The sequence below is a fragment of the Equus caballus genome, chromosome 21, assembly GCF_041296265.1.
Source record: "Equus caballus isolate H_3958 breed thoroughbred chromosome 21, TB-T2T, whole genome shotgun sequence".
In the NCBI taxonomy this organism is placed as follows: Eukaryota; Metazoa; Chordata; class Mammalia; order Perissodactyla; family Equidae; genus Equus; species Equus caballus.
The window spans coordinates 27,114,658-27,137,599 of record NC_091704.1 but is presented as its reverse complement, the minus strand read 5'-3'; the positions used below and the strand labels follow the sequence as shown (position 1 = coordinate 27,137,599).

The 22,942-nt window shown below is 40.3% G+C and overlaps 1 protein-coding gene across 5 annotated transcripts in view; it reads right to left on the bottom strand.

Annotated features, from left to right (window-relative positions):
- ELOVL7 (ELOVL fatty acid elongase 7) overlaps nt 1-22,942 on the bottom strand; it is a 79,420-nt gene that overhangs the window by 36,736 nt on the left and 19,742 nt on the right. Inside the window, exon 1 of one of the 5 annotated variants that reach the window (XM_070246243.1) lies at nt 4,013-4,131. The exons of the other annotated variants lie outside the window; for them this stretch is intronic. The gene's annotated coding sequence lies outside the window, so the exon portion shown is untranslated. Of the gene's footprint in view, nt 1-4,012; nt 4,132-22,942 lie in introns of those variants that run through there. 5 annotated transcript variants of the gene reach the window in all.

Genomic DNA, 22,942 nt, shown 5'->3' with positions numbered 1-22,942 from the left:
CCTTGTTGGTACTGAACACAAACAACTCAGAATTTCCTTACAAGCTGGGACAGTGATGGATTGGATGCCAATATTACATTGCAGGGATTGGTCTAGGAAATTGTTAACAACTGAATTTGGAGCATCCTGGGTTGTCCCTCAAATATAGTGCTACCCCTGGACTAGAGCCAGGCATCTCCCCCACCTTTACCATGATTTAACATGGACTCTTGATTACTAAACAATGGTACATAGAAGTGGGAAGAAGCTTGTTCTATGTGATGAAAGTCTAGAGACATCTTCTAGCTGATCACAGAACTGGGACCTTAATAATCAAGTTAAAATACTGAATGGCATAAAATTTCAGGACTGGAATGCCAGAAAAGTCAGGGCTGTCATATGTGTGAAACAGAGACTTAAAACTCAAAAACAGTAAACAAATCACCATACCTCCACTAAGGGTGGAAGAGACAAGGGAGGTGCTATAAGGGAAGAGGAAAAAGTTCCCTGTCAGAGCTCAACTTGCCTCCAAAGGCCTCAAAAAATATGTGGCAAGATTAAAGTAAACAGGAGCTTGTTGATGGGGGACTCGCGCTGGTATTCCATTGCCCAGCACCTGCAAGTGACCCACGGATTCTGCTTCTTGTTTTTGACAGTATCACACAGTGAACAGGGCATTTGGTAAAGAAGGAACTTAATCTGCCCAGACCAGCTTCTGTAGACCTACATTAAAAACGTCAAGTTCAGGCCAGCCCCATGGCCAAGCGGTTAAGTTCGTGCACTCTGCTTTGGTGGCCCGGGGTTTCGCCAGTTCGGATCCTCGGCATGGACATGGCACCGCTCATCAGGCCATGCTGAGGCGGTGTCACACATAGTAGAGCCAGAAGGACCTATAACTGGAATATACAACTATGTACTGCGGGGGCTTTGGGGAGAAGAAGGAAAAAAAAATGAAGAAGATTAGCAACAGTTGTTAGCTCAGGTGCTTTCTTTAAAAAAAAAAAAAAGTCAAGTTCAAATGTGAGAAGTGTGCTTGATGCCTACAGGAGAAGGCCCTTCCCAAAGGGCAGCTTACCTGGAGACTATCCACAGCCACAGAGACACTAACACCAGAACCCAGAGAATGTGCTTAAGGTATCTGATCACTTTGTCCATTTGCTCAACACTATCTCAACAGGAATCAGAAGGCAGAACTCATCTGGGAAAACTTCTTGCTAGAGTTCATTCAGATAGGGATGGGACCTTAGAGTTGCTTGTGATAGGCAGTACCTGTCAGGAATCCCTAAATCTAAAACCATGGCTAACCATTTCCAAATGTAGAGATTTACCCAAACCCTGCAAAACATGTTGGGGACACCCTCCCTGAGAGAAAGGAGAGGTAGAGTCATCATATGGCTTTCCTAGGGCATGTCAATGATCCAAGAAAAGGGCCATATGGATTTCCCTTTCTCTTTTGATGTTTGGGAGGTTCTGGGCTCCCCACTGATCTCTGCTTTGGAAATCAGACATCAGGGACAAACCTGCAAGAACAGATCTGGGTAGCCCCAGATGTTGCTCAGGGACATATAAACTCTAACGAGCCACAGGAAGGCGCCAGCATAGGGATAGAGGTCTTTGGTGGAGCTGAGGACACAGGGTGAGAACAAAACAACTGACCTTCCTGTGGAAAACCACGTCTGGCCTCATGTTGGGGTGGTGGTTTGAAACTTTACCCTTGTACAAAGAAAAGGAGGAGAGCGGGACAGGGCAAATCAACCACAGAAATAATAACTGCTCATCGGAGAACAGATAAGGAAAACTCGCCTTCAAATGCAGACGGTGTAGCAAAGGAGGAGACTGGGGTGGGCTTGGAGAGCAAAAGGAAAAGGCAGCCAACCTTGGCTCATTAGAGGGAAGTTCAGCAGTGAGGCAGAACGGGGCGGTGGAGGCGATGCAACAACTTCCCAGGTGAAGGTACTGCACAGTCAGCCTCTCTCTGGGTTACGACTCTGGAAAACCAACGTTCAGATGGAGTCTCTGCCCCTGCCTGCTTGGGTGGGAAAAACAACTCGGAGCGAATAAATAAATTTCTCAGGAAGAATTCAAAGATTGCCAGGGAAACTTCCACCTGGACATCAATCTGTGTGTTTCCTGTGTATTCTCCTGTTGCCTCTCTTCTCACTGGAACGGGTTTCCCCCTCCCACCCCACCCTCTGTACTTAAGGCAGAAACAAAGCCTCAAAGAGGTTGTGAGCCTGAGCGCTGGACGGAAAGATGAGGCTGCTTGAGTTGGCTCCATGGCATGATCTAGTAAGACTGAGGCTGGGGGGAGGGGACCAGAAGCTTTTAAGCATATTAAAATGTGACGGATGACTACAAAGTAATCATTTGTTTGTTTAAACTAGGACTTTTCAACCTCAGCAGTACTGAATTTGGGGCCAGATAATTCTTAGTTGTGGGGGCTGCCTTCAGCGCCGTAGGATGTGCAGCACCAAGCCTGGCCTCTGCCCACTAGATGCCAGGAACTCCCCCTGCCCAGCTGAGACAACCAAAAAGGTCGCCAGAAACTGCCAAGTGTTCCCCGGGGTGGGGGTGGGGGCAAACTCATCCCCCGTTGAAACTCACTGGTTTAAAGTAAACTACCAACATTTATTCATCCAAACAAGAGTGGTTTGCTTCAGAGTAATCATTTTGTAATTATACATTGAATTCAATGATGCTGTTGTTGAAAACAATTTTTGAGTTTTTCTTTCACAAATCAACATAGAGTTTTTCAGAATTTCATTTAAATGGCATTAAGGGAGAAAAATCTTTGTCTATTGTTTCTAAAGATCAAGGTCATAACTAACCATAAGTTAAGAGTGGTTTTGAAGGTACATAGACAAGCCGAGCTATATCTTGATAAGTGGGATGGGAATGGGGGCAGCGGAAGTGGGTTTCATGATAATTCACCACTAACATTTCCAACTTATGGTTTGTAAAATGAAGACAGTTCCAAAGGAAAAAAAAAACAGAAATGATTAGGGCTAAGGCAATATTAGTGGAATAAATGTATAGGAGCCTGAGATGACTGTTTTGGAGAAAACACTCATTTAGATGTGTGCATTTCAGCATATTAGTTTAAATCCTTTTTATCTTTACCACCTATTATAAACTCCAATGAAAAGAATGTGAATCTAGAACATGAAATGAACTTAGTGAAAAATTATTTCCAATGACAGATTTTCAATCTTGTTAATTACTATATACATGTGTCTGTATTCTAATACATGCACACGCACATGCACACACACTGCAAAAGCAAAAATACATGTTCGTTACACCTACCATACAGGATCTTGCATTTCATCCTAAGGTTTCATATACATGTATAAAAACTTGAGTTTCCCCTCGGAAGGAAGAGGGCATAGACAAGAGATTTGGGAGGAAACCTCTGAGGTTTCCATGCCTCCCAAGCACAGAAGAGCACGCTTCAGGCTTGGGGGAGGGGAGAGTCAGAGGGAAAGCAATTACAGTGCAGATCTCAGGGAAAGGGACAATAAGCCCTGGCAAGGGGCCAGGTAGGATTATGGCAACAGAGAGCGGAAGGGGTCAGGCTGTGTTGCCTGGGTAGAGATGGAACAGGTGGTTGGTGGGGCCTTAGGCAGCCATGGTGAGTTTCTCTTGTTCCAGGTGGTGCAAGAGCAGCAGAAAGACTTCTGAGCACCCTTGACAAGCAGGGAAGTACTGCAGAAGAGCTGTAGAAAATGAAGGAGTCATGCAGATAGCAACAACACAGACCTGCAGGGACAAGTGGCCAGAGACCTGAAGGGACCCTGGATGTCTCAGGATGGCAATGTAGACATAGGATGTCGAGGACTAACGGGCTCCTCCTCTCAATTAACTTGATGTTACATAAGCTTTTTCTAACTTGCTGACGGGGGGATGGAGAAGGGTGCTCATAGATTAGAGTTGAGTGAAATAGGTTCTCATCACTCTAAAGAATAAAGAAACCTTTATTGAAAATTAAAAATTAAGCTATAAAGAAATAAAATTTTGTTCTTACATTGTTTACCTTGTCAAGCGAGGTTTGAACCCATTTATCTTAGGTATGGGATCAGGTCAGTACAATTTTTCTGTCCTCGATAACCCTTATATCAGTGGTTGCCAGACCTGGTTGATAATCAGAATCACCTGGAGAGAGATTTGGATTCGGTCAGTAAGTCTGGGAAGATTCTGATTATGGGCCAGGTTTGGGAACTTCTGAAAACTGCATAAACGATTCTCAGACATGACAATACCACAATTTAAGGAACACGCACAAAATTCATGACAAAGGATTCAGTTAAGAACGTCACCTGGAAATGTCAAGGATCTGGGTCAAGAAGGGTAGGAGGAGAAGGTGCAAACAATACTGGAAAAGAGTTCTCTGGTGATTCAAAACGACCTGTAAGAGATGTGCAGTCTGGGAGCAGATCTCTGAGTCAGCACATACACCCAAGATATAAAGAAACTAACCTATTTCCAGGATGAAATACGCGTAAGGTTCTCCAGCAACCGTGAAAGAGAAGATCATTGCTACATCTTAGGTCTTAGTAAATTACAGAAAATTAAAACATAAGCTTTATCTTTTAGGCAAACAAAACTGATCAAGACAAATATCAAATAAAGATACTACATATCTAACTTTCTTTTTGTCAAATGGGAATGTTAAAGTATCAGGGAAGATGTTTTTGTCTGCAAGTAACAGAACATTCAACTCAAAATGACGTAACTAGTAAGGAGATGAGTTATCTCATAGAAAAAGAAGTCCAAGGGTAGGGAAATTTCTTCTGAGTTGGTTAGTTTCTGTTTCGTCATTTTTGTGGAGAAAGATAGTGGTAGTCATCCCAATTACCACATTCCCATACACCTTCATACAGTGGTTTAAAAGGGTCTTTTCTTTGTATCTCTTTTTAGGAGCTTCAAAATCCTTCCGGATGCTCCCCAGAAGCCCCTTAATTGCCCCTTCCCAGAACTGAATCACACATGCCAATATCCAAACCAAGCACTGATAAAGGATTGGGACCTCAGTGGTGTCTGGAGGATAATCAGTGTTGTATTTACCCTGAGCCCACAGCCACATGGTGAAGCACATGGCTTCAGGGAGGAAGGAGAAGCCTGAAATAAGGGGGAAGAATGGTTAGCCCACAAGGAAGAAGGGGTTAGCTTTGAGAAATAAGGTCTGCTGTAATTGTGACTTGAGATTACCCTGCAGTGACATTTCAAATATGAACTAAAGCTCTGACAGCGAGCCCATCCATCTAATGCTCTCTGCTCATCCTGGTGATATGTGCTCAGGATAAACTACTCTTGATTTGTGTGTGTGTGTGTGTGTGTGTGTGTGTGTGTATGAGGGGAAGATTGGCCCTGAGCTAACATCTGGTGCCAATCTTCCTCTTTTTGCTTGAGGAGGATTGTCACTGAGCTAACACCTGTGCCAATCTTCCTCTATTTTATGTGGGATGCCACCACAGCATGGCTTGACAAGTGGTGCTGGGTCCATGTCCGGAATCCAAACCTGCAAACTCCAGGCTGCTGAAGCAGAGTGTGCAAACTTAACCACTGTGCCACCGGACCAGCCCCTAATCTTGATTTTTTTTCCTTTAAACAAAACATGACTAATAAGTTAACTATGCTTTGCAGCACTGTAAGACTTTCTAGTGACTTTTATATATCTGCTATTTAGAATTATCTTGTGCTACAGTCTCAATAATGATACACATATACCATAAATCTATAAACACAGCATAGGATTGAACTCACACTTGTAATTGTTGTTATACCACTTCCATGAACTTATGCTGTTCTGACTGGTTTTTGGCATGTCTAAATAAAATGAGTGTTTCCCACCCCCCAATAACAATGACATGGTAGTACATATTAACACCTTCTTTATATGAATAGACTCAGGACTGTCCTTCAATCAGGTTTAAGAGTTGTAATTTCCATGTCAAGCAGGAGCTCAAAACAAATATCTTTACCGTCCCCTCCATTCCTTACTATTCCATTATTTCATCTTGATTTTCACTTCTTTGCTTTCCCCTAATAGAGGGACCTATTAAAATTAGACACCTCTGGAAAATATAACACTATATATGCATGACCCTCCCGACTAATTCAGATTGCATTTCTGTTTGGCTCACGCTCTGCAGCACAATCATGACCCATGAGTTTGAGCAAAGCAGCAGACAATCCTTAGTTCAGATGTTCACTTAACAACCTCAACATGTTAATATGACAACTTGTTAGAAACGAAGGAATCCTAGAAACCAATGATACAAGCAACAGCCCCCACTAGGAAGTAAAATTCATGTAAAACCTACAGCACAATGTTATATGTGCTATTTACTGTGCTTACTATTATTCTTGTGATAACAGAGGGCCTCCCGGGCTAAGCACAGCAACCAGTATCCTTGCCAAGTCTGTGGTCCCAATGCAGCATTCTAGAATTGGAGAGACCAGGCAAACTTAGAGAAGAGTCAGAGAACCCTAGGGTAAATAAAGGACCTGCTCAAATCACCAGCAGGTGTAAAACTCAGTGCTGGGTAGGAGGGGACAGGAGGATGCCTCTAGAAAATATAACACCATATATGTATGACCCACCAGACTAACAGATAAGGGACCACTGGGACCAATGGGAACTCATTTTTCTGTCAAAAGAAGTGATAAGTACCTCAAGGGCAGTTTAATTCCTATTTGTAATCTAAGTCCTAGTACAATGCCTTAAGAGGAACAGGTGCTCATTACATATCTGCTGAATGAACTTTAACATGTCAACTCAGAAAAACGAGGCAAGATGATAGGGCCAGACATAATGCTCCATCCCTTAGGTCTTCTCCATGTTTTTTCAAATGAATGCAATACTCCCCTGATACATTTCCTCTTTAAACAAAAAGCATTTTTTGAGCATCTGTTATTGTGCAAGAAAGTGCTGAGCAGGATACAATATTATTTATAAAATATGGTCTCTGAATTCAAACAACTTTCATTTGGCAGGAAAAATAAACACCTACACAGACATCTAAAATGCAAAGCAGAATGTGGGGGTCACACAAATAGTTCACACAGAATACCACAGCCTCTAGGAGTGAAGGTTCACACCTGGCACATGTGACCCAGAAGAAAGGCATCATGGAGGTAGAGGACATGTAAGCTGGGCCTTGAGAATGAGATTTCAATAGGCAAAAATGTGTGCACTGCAGGGGGGGAGAGGCATGCATCACAAGAAGAGGGACCTCCAAGAGAAAATTCATTCATTTTCTTATTCAACCAATATTCTTAAGTATCTGTTATACACCAAGCACTGTTTTAAGTGCCAGTGACATAGTAGAAAACAAAACAAAAATCTTGCCTTCAAGAAATTAGAGAAAAGTACCAAGTGTGTTTCCAGAATATTTTTTAGTCTGTTTTGGTAATGTACAGAGTGAAGGAAGGGAACAATGAAAAAATCAAGACAGGAAAGGTAGATTCCAATGGTGGTACTTGATTGTGGAGGAACCAAAAGTCAGGCTTAAGAATTATTTTGGACTTCCTTCAGTTGACAATGAGGAGTCATTACAGGTTTCTCAACCAGGGAATGTCTTAACTCAAAATGATGCTTGGAAAGATTAATTGGGTGATAGAGTCCAGGGCTGGGTGACTGAGGGTGTAGTTTGGAAGCAGAGAGACCAATTATGCAATTATTGTACCCTATTGGGAAGGATCCAGCATTAAGCACCTCTTCTTCTGAGATGTCATCCCTGATTGCATCAGTCAGGATTAGGTGCCCCACTAAGGTGGTCTCATCATGATTTGTCTCATCTATAATAGTACTTGTTGCACAGTATCGCAAATGCCTGTTTATCAATTCTTATCTTTCCACTCATTAAGAGGGAACAGACTGAGCCTCATTATCTTTGTGTTCCCAGTGCCTAGACTACTGTCTGACATGTGGCAGAAAATATTTGTGGCATAGGTGAATAATCAAGTGTTATGGGTTGAATTGTGTCCCCTTAAAATTGATATATTGAAGTTCTAACCCCCAGTACCTCAGAATATGACATTATTTGGGGTAAGGGTCTATACAGAGGTAATCAAATTAAAATGAAGTCATTAGGGTGGGCCCTAATCCAATATGACTGGTGTCCTTAGAAAATGGGGAATTTGGAGACAGACATGCATATAAGAATGTAGCATGAACATGAAGATGACCATCTATAAGCCAAGGAGAAAGGCCTGGAACAGATCCTTCTCTCACACCTTCAGAAGGAAAGAGCTCTGCCAACCCCTTAATTTTGAGCTTCTAGCCTCCATAACTGTGAGACAATATATTTCTACTGTTTAAACCATTTTTATTGTTTAAAACAGTTTGTGGTACTTTGTTACAGGAACACTAGCAAACTAATACAAGTGAAAATGTTCAGCCACCTTTGAGAAACAACCAGAATCAGAGCTCAGGATTAAGGTCATCATTAGCTATAAATAAAGAGAGGTGTGATAACAGGGGAGCAGAATAAATTTCTGTGATAAATAATAGAGAAGGAAACATGGCAAAGGGTAGTATCGCAGGGAGCACCCACATTTAGGACACAAAAAGAGAAGCCAGGGACAAACATAAAGAAGCAACAGTCAGAAAGCTGCAGAAGAAAGCCGCCTGGTAGAATCTCCCTCCAAATACTGGAGAAGGTAAAATAAATGGTCAAAGAAATGCCCTCACAATCTCACAGAAGCAAACAAATAAGGAAGGGCCACATACAGATGTTGTAAATGTCACAAAGTCGAGGCCCAGGAAAGGCTCTGGAGCAGAGTGGCATTCACAACATGGCAAAGCTCCCAACCCAATATGGCCTCTTCCTCACTGTACTGGTGACAGAAAAAGCCTGAGAACTCCCACAAGTACCCCCAAATATGAAGAGAAGCAAACAGACTAATAATCCTAATCTTTTCCTTCTCCAGCTGGGGAATGGAATAACAGGACAGACTCTGATGACGGAGGCTCCACACTTAACTGGTGAACAGACAAAGATGCCTTAAAGACATCCAGGAGGATGGGATTCCCCTGTGAGATGGAGTGACTCTCAGTACGGATATTTAACAACACTTTAAAAGCAAGCATGCAACTCAAGTACAACCCACTTTGACTGAATACTTCTTTCCTTCACCTTCCATGTCCTCAGGCTACAGAAAAAATGGGTATAACCTGAAATTCTCAGCCCTCAAACTGTAGCTCAGTGAAAAAAAAAAAAACTGGGCTCAAAAATACTGTGGAAAAGGGCCGAAAAGGCACCCATATTATATATTATATCAGGGAAAACAGCTTGACCAGAGGTGCCCAAGTATTCGTAAAACGAAAAAATGACCAGAAAACTTCACAAATAGATTTTTTTTTTTTTTAAAGTAAAACAAGACTATATAGCAGACAAAGAACTCAACTGACGGGGAAAAAAAAATGTAACTACAGTAAAAAAAGGAAATTCTTCACAAGTGCTTTGAGTTTAAAACATGTATTTATAAAACGATAAAACAAAAGAATGAAATGAAACTGGGGAATGAGAACCAAAGAAACAAACTGAGGACCAAGGTATCATTATAGCACTAACAAATAAATGAGAAACAGCCAGAAACAAAATAGTCATAGCTGAACAATGAATTGTTGATATGGAAGGAAGTTTGAAATAATCAAATAAAAATGACAAAAGTTAAAACAATTGAGAAAAGCTACTAGAGAGGGCAAAGATGATTCAATAAAAGGATAATTGGTATTTCTAAAGTATAGAATTCAGTGGAAGAAAAAGCAGTAATATTCAAATAAAAGAAAATTTCCTACTGACTTCACAGATAGACTGAGAATACTAGACTGTGAGAAAATTTAATGTATAACCATCAATATCAAGACAAATTCTGGTTAAACTGATGAACTGAAAAAATACAAAAAAATCTGTGCATGTATGGAGAAAAAGGAAATTAAAGAATATCTAAATAAATGGAAAGTTATACTATGTTCATGGATTGGAAGACTCGGTATTGTTAAGACATCAATTCTCCTCAAATTGATCAACACAATCCCAATCAAAATCACAAACACTTAGTATATAACCCAACAATCTCACTCCTTGGGTATTAACCCAAGAATAATGAATACTTACATTCACACAAAAACCTGTATATAAATGTTTATAGTGATTTTTTTCATAATCACCACAAACTGGAAACAACCCAAATGACACTTAACTAATAAATGGATAAACGAACTGTGGTATATCCATTCAATGAAATGCTACTCCGTAATAAAAAGAAAAGGACTATTAATTCTCACAACAACATGGGTGAATCTAAATGTGTTTATGTTAAGTGAAATAAGCCAGACTCCAAAGACTACATGTGTCTGATTCCATTTATGACACTCTGAATTAAGCAAAACTATAAAGATAGAGAATAGAGAAGTGTTCGCCAGGAGTTAGAGGTTGGAGGAGGAGCTGATTACAAAGCTTAGCACAAAGAAATTTTTGGAGGTAATGGAAATGTCTGTATGGTGGTGGTTGCATAATTCAATGCATAACTCAAAACTCATAGAACTATCATCCAAAAAGAGTGAATTTACTGAATGTAAAAAAGAGTGATTTGGGGGCCGGCCCTGTGGCTGAGTGGTTAACTTAGTGTGCTCTGTTTTGGCAGCCCGGGGTTTTGCTGGTTTAGATCCTGGGTGCAGACCTAGCACCACTCATCAAGCCATGCTGAGGCAGCATCCCACATAGCAGAGCCAGCAGGATCTACAGCTAGAATATACAACTACATACAGGGGCTTTGGGTAGAAGAAGAAGAAAAAGGAGAAGATTGGTAACAGATGTTAGCTCAGGACCTGATCTTTAAAAAAAAAAAAAAGAGTAATTTTACTGAATGAAAATTTAAAGCATTTTTAAACCAAAAAAGAAAATCATATACAAGAGAAAAGAAATTTAGGCTGCATCAGATTTGTCTACAGCAACATTCAATGCCAAACGGATTAACACTTAGAACACTTCAGGAAAAAAAAAAGCATAACACAGGAATATTATACCTAACTAAGATCCTGCTCAAGTACAAAGGCAGTAGAAATACCTTCTCACAACTGGAAGAACTTCAGGGATATTGCATCCATAGCTTTCCTGAAAAAAGTACACGATGACAAAATCAAGCCAACATAGAAATGAATCAAAAGAAATAACTCAGGAATGGAAAAGCGCTTTTAAAAAGACTGACTGGTGGCGGGCAGAATCCATTTAAATGTACAAAGAATATTAGGATTATAGAAGAGGACGTAAATATTATAAATCCCTACAACATAAAGACATAATTATAAATAATGTTTATAGAACGCTCATATATATTGGATGCTTTATGTCAACTAACTCATTTGTATTCCTCAACAACTCTCTGTTTATTTCACCGATGAGGAAAACTAAGACAAACAGGGTTAGGTAACCTGTGGTCTGGGTCACTGAGACCAGGCTCCATGAACCACTGTGTGACACTGCCTCCCCAAATTAAAATAACAACTGACAAAAATCTGAAATCAGAGGGAAGGAAATGCGAGATGTCAGTATCTTCATATTTTATAGTAATGAGCCAATTACTATGGCCTAATGTTAAGATTGTCTAAACTAGTTCTTTACAAAAGGAATGACTCCAACCTTTTCGTGTTTTTCACAATCTCTTTTTATCATTTTAAGGGCTCATTTAAGAAACCTCAGGTGGTTGGCCCTTCAGCTACACCAGGGAAACACTGCACTATGATTTTCTAGTTTTATTTTAAGACAATGCTTACTCACACAAATGAATCTTTAAGTGAGAGTTTTAGGTACTTAAGAAAATGAAATACAGCGTTTCTTACAGTAGGAAGAAAAATGTTTTGGAGTAGAAGAACCATAGAAGCAGGTCAACCCGGCCTGGGGCGGTGCTCCTGGGATCCTCTCCCTGCCACATATTAATACTTAACATACACTTTCATTTCCTGTTCACGGGTGAAGACACTGACACTAGAATCCCATGCTAAGGGGGAAGGGAGAAGGTGAGTTCATTAATTCATTCAAGGTTTTTCACACATATGGGTTTTTCTAATTTGCATAGCTATTTTCAATTGCATAGCTATTGTCTCCTGCTTATCTAAACTTCTGTGTAAAGAGATTCTATAGAGAATTCATGATGTTAAAAATATTGGTTTGTCCAAAACTGATGATAGATTAAGCCATTACCATATATTAATATTCAGCTGAATCAATTACTAAATTATACAAGTTATATGCAATCCTATGGCACAGTATACATAACCAGTACTGATATTCTGCTCTTGTGCACTGGGACAGCCCACATTTTCATGGCTGGTATGCTATCTGATGGGTTGGACATCCATGCCACACTGCTTGCTAATTATTTTGGTTCTCACTCCTGCTTGTACCTCTATATTCGGTAGTCATCCTACTGCATTTTATTTTATTTGTAGACATGTCTTATATTACCTAAAACTCTTGTAAACTCTTGTGGGTTAGAATGGAAGGGGTGTCATATGCAAACTTATGTTATACAGAACTAACCCAGGGGAGGAGAGGCAAGAAATAAATGTACATGGTATTAATCAATCAATCAATCAATTAAGGAAAGTATCATAGCTGATGACCACATTTTGCTGCACTGGCTAGCAGGAAGGCCCAATTTTCTCAACTTCAAATTTAAGTTAGAAGCATACGCAAATAAAGCATATTCATCTGTAAATAACTCACATGACAAGGTCAACTTCTCAACCATTTGCTGTTTAGTTGGGTTCTATTTGTGCTCTTGCCTTTTACTGAGAGGCTGTACTAGATCTTCTCAAAAGATTTTCTCTAATGGGATTTGATTTTGAAAAACTTGAGGAATGTGTTTTCATTAAAGGTCAGTTGTACTTTTTTTTTCAATTCTAGGAATAAGATTAGTTGCATCTTATTACTTGAATTATGACCATTTTACCAAATCCTGATGGCTTGAAAGAAGACATAATACATTTAAATCAGAGTACAGCATATACACATATTATACTATAAAATTAGATTATACGTGTTTAATATTATGTATTACATAGTACAGTAGAGAAGCTAGTACAGTTAAATTAGCTTTAGCTTACTGGGCATTTGCAGTGTTTCTCTTTATTGGCTTTAGTGTCTTTCTAAAGTAATTCAATTAACTTGTTTCCTGATAAGTAGCAAGATTGATTTGAGTTTTCTCTCTCTTTCTCTTTCCCACTAAACTTTATTAAAAAGGCTAATGAATAATGAAATACCAAGAATAAAGATCAGAAACTGAGAAATTGGCACCTGGATAACTCAACCAATCAAGCTTTGTCTTCATTTGGGCTTCAACTATGAGTTTGTTTTACTTGCCAAAATACAAAATACAAAAGGTACCAAAATTCAGTATTGCTAGAGAAATTTGACGTGTCTTTCCTCTTGGACAGTAAATAGAAAGATACAGTACTGCAAAGTCCAATGAATTCATAATTAGTCAAATTGCACATAAAACTGTTTCCTTGTCCTTTGTTTACGGTATAGTACTCATTTGACCAAACATAAATTCAGCATATATCTAAAATTTTTTTAAATGAAATAAAGCATATGAAAAAAACTTTTGCACAAATAAATTACAAGATCTTCAGAGTAATTAGGCCATATAGCATCTTTTCAGAATAACTTACTCCAGACATATTTATCACCTAACAAATTCCCAAGTATCTGATATCCACAAAGCTAGAAATACAGGATAGGAGCACTACTTTTTCGCCATCTGGAACTTCTTTCTGATAGAGTTCAGCATCTCAGATAATCCATCATTATGAAAAAATGCAGGTCTATCACTAAATCACACCATTGAAACTAAAAAAGACTTCACCTTTACTCCTTTTGTTTTGAGGAAGGTTAGCTCTGCTAACTACTGCCAATCCTCCTCTTTTTACTGAGGAAGACTGGCCCTGAGCTAACATCCAGGCCCATCTTCCTCTACTTTATATGTGGGATGCCTACCACAGCATGGTGTGCCAAGCGGTGCCATGTTCGCACCCGGGATCTGAACCAGCGAATCCCGGGCCACCAAGAAGCAGAACGTGCAAACTTAACTGCTGCACCACCAGGCCGGCCCCCCATCTTTGCTCTTGTACCTTTTTCCCACCTAAGATAGGGGCAGCATTTATTGGATTTCTTCCATCTGTCATCTGAGCCGTAGAGTTTGTGAGTCCTCCAAATAAAACTTAGGAATACAACCTTGAGTTATGCTTACATTAAGCGTGTTGATCTTACATCTCTCCCTCAAACATCATTCATGGAGTTGTTAGAAGGCTGAGCTATGGTTTCAAGGAGGGTATCAATGCAGCCTCTTTCCAATAACTCTGTAAAACCCATCCCCAAGCCACCACTGTCCTCCTACCCTTCTCATGACCCCAGCTTTCCTTCTCTATTCTCTACAAAGAAGGTTTCTCTTTTTGCCTAGTCTCAACCTTTATCTAAGACAAGTCCTAGAAAAACGCAAAAATGAGAAAGAAAAACTTATCTTGAGGGGAAAAGAAAGAGCACAGAGTAACAAAGAGATCCTTGACAATCAGTTTGACAACAGAGAGCCAAATTTCTTGCTTGGTATATATTTAACTGTCATCAGATAGGGTTGTGATAGGAAAAAGTTCAAGTGGTCATGGCCTATGTTGGTAAATCAATAACAATAGTGACAAGCCCCTCACCAGGCTGGGAACAGACAAACTGCTAAACCTAAATTGAAAAAATAAGAATAATGACATAAGGGAGAGGGATTGTTTCCGAGATCTGACATACTGTGGTTCATCACGGTGGGGATTCTGGACCCTAGCATCTCGAAGAGGTGCTTGAGGCTGTCCTCAGATAACCATCTCATTAGGTGAAAGGGGTGCTCTCTCACTGGAGCTTTACACAAATGTTGAGGACCTCCCTCTTGGTAAACCCAGAGGCTTTTTCTGAGTTCTTATCTACCCTGATTTCCCTGCAGTCCCACACTGCTGACCGCTCCTTCCTTCCCGAAGCCCTGACCTTGGCTTTCAGAACATAGCACTTGTCTAACTGGCCTCAAGCCTTTCCATCATTCAGCCCTTAACCGTTTTGTTCTGCTGGTTCTTACTCCTGCACTGGGGTTTTCTCTCCTCAATCTGTGGCATTTTCTTTTCCTTTTTACCCACTTGCTCCTAATACTATGGTAATGACTCCCAAATCTATACTCCAAAACCCCAACCTTTCACCCAGGCTGGAAGTCACTATTTCTAACTGCCAATAAACATTACAACTTGCACATTCCATGCTCACAGAACACCTGACCTGTCCCCAGAGGGACTCATCTTGCTCAATTTCCACCTTCCAAGAGTTGGCTTCTTTATCAAACACCTCCACCGATGTTAATAACTTGACTTTCCTTCTAATTTAAAACATCGGAATCATCTTTGACTCTTTCCTTTCACCTCTAAACTGCAAGTTGTTAGAAATTCCTTTGACTTTTCTTAGATGAAAGCTTTCTCCACCATTCTCATTGCTCACAACCAGAAGCCCACTTCACACCTGTATTACTGCAACTGGGCCCGGACAACTCCCGCCTCCACTCTCCTTTCTTATAAATTCATGCTTAGGGTTAATATTTTTACCAGGAAAAAAAATCACCCTAAAATAACAGTCTCATCATCCTTTTCCCTTTCTTAAGAACCTACAATGACTCCCTATTATAAATCACATCAAGTCCCAGGTTCTCAGCTGCATTACCTGACTCCACTCTCCCCATTCAAATTCACTTCCCATCACTCCCTACTACTCTTTCATGTTAAAATCTTTTTTCCCATAAGCCATGTCCCACGCGTCCCCTTCCTTCCCCCTCAACCCCCAAAGTCATCCATCAACTGTTTTTGCTACCACATATTTTTTTTTTAAAGATTTTATTGTTCCTTTTTCTCCCCAAAGCCCCCCGGTACATAGTTGTGTATTTTCAGTTGTGGGTCCTTCTAGTTGTGGCATGTTGGGACGCCGCGTCAGCATGGCTTGATGAGTGGCGCCATGTCAGCACCCAGGATTCGAACTGGGGAAACCCTGGGCCGCTGAAGCGGAGCACGTGAACTTAACCACTCGGCCACGGGGCCGGCCCACATTTTTTCTCCTAACAGAAATGGGGACTTGGGAAACTTCAGAGGGCACTTGTTAGAAGAACAGTAGTCTGGTTGTCGTACATGAGGATTGTGAAGAGGAGAAGCAGGCACTGTAACTGGACAGGTTGATTGGGGCTGAATAACGAAGATCCCTAAAGGCAAGTGTGTCACATTTATTTCTCTTAGAGACTTAGCTCTCAGGTAAAAACACTGAAACAATCATGAAATCACAATAAAGCACAAACAAGTAAAACAAAATCCCACCATCTGCCCTGTGACCACCTATGTATGAGATCTGTAAGAACAAACGCTTCCTGCCTTGGCAACCCTGCCACTGTGTGCCTCAGATGGAAGCAGTTCCTCTGTTTTGTAATTGAACCAGGAGACTCAAAAACAAGGCAGCAACAAGCTCCGCTAAGCAGCTTCTCAGACAAAGGTCGGAAAGACTTTTCTCAATTGCCTATATCAACTCATGCAAACCTAGAATCCTCATGATTGGGAATTTTTGCAATTAAAAAGCTGTTTGGATTAAAGTTTTAAAAACTGGTGCTTCTAGGGGACTGGCCCCGTGGTGTAGCAGTTAAGGTCACACATTCTGCTTCGGTGGCCTGGCTCAGATCCCTAGTGCGGACCTACGCACGGCTTGTCAAGCCATGGAGGCATCCCACACATAAAGTAGAAGAAGATGGGCACGGATGTTAGCTCAGGGCCAATCTTCCTCAGCAAAAAAGAGGAGGATTGGTGGCAGATGTTAGCTCAGGGCTAATCTTCCTCAAAAAAAAAAGAATTGGTGCTTCTGAAAAAAATACTATTTTAATAATGATTTAACAGAAGCAAGCAAATCTGTGAAAAGGGTCAGTTGAAGCTCAAGCAGACATTCATAAGGAAGAGGCAGAAACAGAGATGATGATCAGCTTTCTCAGTGGGCCTCAGTAGTCGTCTTGGAGTATTGTTCAAATACTAAAGAGGTGTTCAAAGATCCCATTAGGAGACTTGCAGGGAGTTTTCCTGAAGAAAGAAAGGGAGCTGACCCAGCATACCACAGGCAGCACAACAAGGCACATCTGAAATCAACTGTTGCCTGTATTTCCCAAGGCAAGGGAGGAGAGCCAGTTGCTCCCCCATGTTACCTAAGAGATTAACAATAGCGCCCACTTGTTAAGGGCTCTGGGCCAGGTACTGCTCTAGGTGATTCATTCACATTCTCTGTGTAATCCTCACAGCAACCCTACTAAAGCAGAGCAAAGATCGATAGGACTCTAATCTAAACTCATTCATTACACCATACAGCTTTCCAATGTGGACGGTGGTAGGAGGAGCAAGAGAGTGAATGGACTTAGCCAATCAACCAACATTTATTAACACCATAGCAGGCCCTATGATGGAGATTCAAAAGTGGACCAGAAAACCATTTCAAACCCACTAGGAAGGCTATAATCAAAAACACAGACAATAACTAGTGTCAGCAAGAAGATGGAAGAGTTGGAACACTCATACACTGCTGCTGGGATTTTAAAATGGTGCAGCCACTGTGGAAAGCAGTTTGGCAGTTCATCAAAGTATTAAACATAGAGTTAGCACATGACCCAGAATTCTACTCCTGGGTATAAACCTAAGACACCTGAAGACATGTGCCCACACAAAAACTTGTACATGAATGTTCAGAGCTGCATTATTTATAATAGTCAAAGAGTAGAAACAACCCAAATGTCCAACAACTAATGAGCCAATAAATATAATGTGGTATATCCATATAATGAAATATTATGGAGCAATAAAAAAGGAATGAAGTACTGATTCATGATACAACACGGATGAACCTTGAAAACATTATGCTAAGTAAAAGAGGAGAGTCATAAAAGACCACATATTATATGCTTTCATTTATATGACATGTCCAGAATAGGCAAATCCATGGAGACAGACAGTAGACGGGTAACTGCCTAGGCCTGGAGAATTGGAAGGAAAGTGAGGAGTGACTGCTAATGGGTACTGTGTTTCTTTTTGGGGTGATGAAAATGTTCTAAAGATGATTGCAGTGCTGGCTGTACAACTCTGTGAACATACTAAAACCTACTGAATTGTACAGTTTGGGTGACTTGTACGGTATGTGAATTATATCTCAATAAAGCTATTTTTAAAATGTGGTCTAGATAGAGTGCTTGCCCCCTTGGAGTTCATATACAAGTAAACAGTTATAATATATAGTATATGTTCTACAATAGCAATAAGCCTAGGGTGCTTTCACAGCAAAGAGGAGAATATACTACTTAGTCCAGCCAGAGTCACTGGCAGAGCTCAAGAAAGTCTTCCAGGAGGAAGCCGTGTCTGAGCAGACCAAAGGATAAGTAGGAGCTAGGCTTGTGAAAAAGATAGAGTTATTTAACAATAATCAGATCGACTTTTAAACTTGACATGGCTTGTGGTTCACGTTATCACTAATCTCCCTATTCCACCATGTAGAAAAGTCTCAGAAAGGTGTAAAGGTAGACTCAGGAATAGAAAGTTCAGGTTGCCCAGTGGGACAAATCTCCAAATTCAGGAACAAAATCTAGAAGTGTCCATCACCCACCTTCACAGATTGAAGCTTAATACAGAGTTGAAGGTTTACCTTCATATAAAAAGAAATATAGTCATGTGTTGCTTAATGATAGGGATGCATTCTGGGAAATGCCTCATTAGGTGATTTTGTTGTTGTGTGAACATTATACAGTGTACTTATACAAAGCTAGATAGTATAGCCTACTACACACCTAGGCTCTATGGTACTAATCTTATGGGACCACTGTTGTATACGTGGCCTGTCATTGACCCAAATGTTGTTATACGACGCATGGCTATAATTTAAAATTTACATGGTGAATAAGCTTTATCAGCTTGTGCTAGTTCTGTTGAAATTAGGGAAGGTGACGTAAGACTACATGCACACTGAAACACAGAGTCCCCTCAAAGTCTCAAAAACACAGTTGGTAAAGTACTCACCAGGGTTTCCCAGCACTGCATAGAAGGGTGTTAACGAATGAAGGTTTTAAAAGACAGAATCATCTCTAGAGAGGAGAATGGGATTAGCAAGCTCTTTTTGCTTTAATTTTTACCAAATAAGCTTCTCATCTGGACTTGAACCTCTTGAGCAGAATTATCCACTTGCACATTTGTTCAGTCTTGGGTTTGTCTACACATACAACCAATTTTAAATGAATGACTTGAGATTCTAGTTATGAACCAGTTTCTTGGGTGTGGCTGGCCTTGCGTTAACTCACTAGAACCCAAGAATGCACTTCTCCCCCCCAAACACACTAAATGACTTCTGTATCTAGGCATCCAAATTGGCCAGCTTCAGAGCTGTCCACGGAGACCGCACACAGATACGGCTTCCAAGAGAAGTGCGCAAAGTCATCTGAAAGACCTTCCTTTGCTACAGTGATAGTTCCTAAGAGTAAGTGGGAAATTCGGAACTGGAGACTTACCCACTTTACTTCTAAAATTCCTACCCCATGAAACTACACATGGACTACACTGAAGCTAACAGGAAACTGTGAGAGGATCCTACATGGTGTGTGAACTGAAAACCTTAAACTCAAAGCATATACAGAATTTTAAGTGGCGGCTTTTAACCATATGCTAGCCAGCTAACGTAATGAACTGAAATCAAGACTACTATTATATTATGCAATAACCAGCCTACAAGACTTCCCCTAACAGATGTGATTTTTAATTGGATTAAAGAATTTCTAGCATGTTTTCCCTCTAAATAACCCACATGAAAATACTTGTCATTCTTTAAATGTTTTTGTTCACTCCCTCCTATATGGGAACATAAAACTATGGAAATATTAGCAAGAATAAGAACATATATCTAGAATCATAGAGCTAGGAAAGAATTTAGGAATTATCTAAATCCACCCCCTAAATTCAGATAACTAACTAAGCAGAGGAGTATTTTATTTTTCCTTTAGCACTGCTCAGAGTGAAGTGAGAAAAATCTGGAAAAGTCATCTGTTTTTGCTTAGCCTTTTCATTGAAGAGCAGGAAGTAAAAATGGTGAAAGCCTTTAGGTTTGCTAAAGCAGAGATGGAAGAGTGTAGTTATGTTGTAGCCCAAGCGTTCTGGTAGTTTTTATCTCAGGTCGGTGGAGTGAAGAGACATTCTGGGCAGCTGGAGTCATGTTGTGGAATATAACGTGGGAAAACACCAACCATAAACCCAGAGCCTGGCTGCGCTCCATCAACTTGCTCTACGACCTGAGCTCTGGGCAATTTTAATCTTTCTGAGTCTCTATTTCCTACGTACAAAAGGCTCTATCTTAATAGCTTGGGATCAATCAGCTAAGATGAATTCCTGGAGGCCAAGGAATGAATGTTATTCACCTGTACCTCAGCACAATCCACACCACCACAAAGTCAATTCTAGACAAATAGGCCAAATTCCATGATCAAAGGATTTTGAAACAAGGTCTGAACCGGTCACCTCAACATGTAGCTCTTGGAAAAACACACACTGACACTTCAGCTTCTCTTCAAGTTGTGATACTTTAAATATGTAAAAAAACTAACAGTATATGCAGGAATTTAGCACACAATTGATACATATGCGCTTTAAATTACTGGGGAAGATATAGATTATTCAATAAATAATGTTAGGACAGATGCGTAACCAATCGGAAAAAAATAAATTAGAATCCACATCTCATCTTATATAAAATAAATGTCAGATGCATCAAAAATTTAAATGTAAAAGATGAAACTATAAAGCTACCTGGGGGTTGGGAGAAACTAAGTGAAGGGTACACAGGATCTCTCTGTACTAACTGTGACTTCCTGTGAATCTATAATTATTTCAAAATAAAAAGTTAAAAAAAATACTTGGTGAAACCTGAGAGAATTATTTTGTAATACCGAAATAAGGAAGGTCTTTCCAACGATCACATAGAGAAGTCATAAAGATAAATTAAATATGTCTACCTAAGATTAAATGTTTGTGCATGTCAAAAGTGTATGTTTACAAAGCCAAAAAACAAATGAAATGGAAAGAAAAATATATGCATCTTATATCCCAAAGGGCTAGTTTCCTTAAAAATTAGGAAAGTCTTTCCTTACGTAAAGACTGCCAACAAATTTCAAGAAAAAAGCCAACAACCCAACAGAGAAATGGATAAAAGATATGAGCAGTTTATAGAAAAGGAAATAGAAAGAACTCTAAAATATATATAAAAAAGATGCCAAATTTATCAAATTGGCAAAGACTATAAAGTCTGATATACTGTGTTGGCCAACAGGTGGAGAAACAGGCAGTCTCAGACACTGCTGGTTAGGATATGAACTGTACAACTTCTATGGGAGTGATTTGGCAATATCTGTTGCAATGCAGATGTTTTTTATGTATACTTAACATTTGTGAGAAAGGTGCATATATAAGACTTTTTACAATTTTTTCACAGCAAACGAAGTAGAAACTACCCAGATGTCTACCAATGTGAGACTTGACAAAAAACTTGTATATTCATACCAGGAAATACTATGTAGTTATAGAAAGGAATGAAGTAGCTTTACCTATGCTGTTAAGAAATAATCGCTAAAAGATATAATAATGCCAGGTACAAGACAAATGTTTCCTTGTATATGCACAGAATGTCTCTGGATAGATCAATAAGAAATTGGTCAAGCTGGTTACTTATTTGAATAAAGTTAAAAACTAAAACAACAGGGGCCGGCCCCATGGCCGAGTGGTTAAGTTCGCGCGCTCCGCTTCGGTGGCCCAGGGTTTCACTGGTTCGGATCCTGGGTGCAGACATGGCGCCGCTCATCAGGCCATGCTGAGGCGGCGTCCCACTAGCCACAACTAGAAGGACCTACAACTAGAATATATAACTATGTACTGGGGGGCTTTGGAGAGAAGAAGATTAGCTCAGGGCCAATCTTTTAAAAGAAAACAACAATCAAAGCAGGTACTCAAAAGTTAATGAATGACATTGGATAATGGATGAATGGATAGGATGGAAAAATTGACTGACGGTTAGAAGAAAGAGTATAAGTTGGAGGGCTTCATCTACCTCTGCTCCCATTTTCTGCTGACTTTGGGCAAGCCTTAGACTCCTTGTGCTTCCCTGTACAAGTGGAAGGTAGCAGAATGTATATGTGTTTAAGAAAAATGATAATCACCTCTACATGACTTAATGGATAATTACTATCATGGGCGGCAAAATAACGCCCCCCTCTTGAAATGTCCATCCCTTAATCCCTGGAATGTGTGACTATGTTACATGGCAAAAGGGACTCTACAGATGTAATTAAAGATTACAGACCTTAAAATAGGGACATAATCCCGGATTATCCCACTGGGCCCAATGTAATCACATGAGCCCTTACAAGCAGGGAACTGTCTCCGGCTGGGAGAAGAAGAGGAAGACAGAAGAGACATGGCAGAAGAGGAAAGCAGAGAGATTCAAAGCATGAGGATTCAAAGCACCATTGCTGGCTCTGAGTTGTAGGGGCCTAAATTCAAGGACTGGAGAGAGGCTCCCTAGGAGCTAAGGGTGGCCCCTAGCTGACAGCCAGCAAGGACACAAGGACCTCAGTCCTGCAATCACAGGAACTGGACTCTGCTAGCAAAGTGAATGAGCTGGAAACAGATTCTTTCTAGAGCCTCCATATTAGAGCCCAGCTGGCCAACACCTTGTGAAACACGGAGCAGAAATAAATTGATCATGCCATGCTCCAGCTCAAAAATCCTTTGAAGACTGCCTCCAGTAAAAGTCTAACTCCTTGACTACCCTTAGCAAACCTCCAAGGATCTACTAGGGCAAAAACTGTCTATACTTGGCTTCTAATCCCAGTG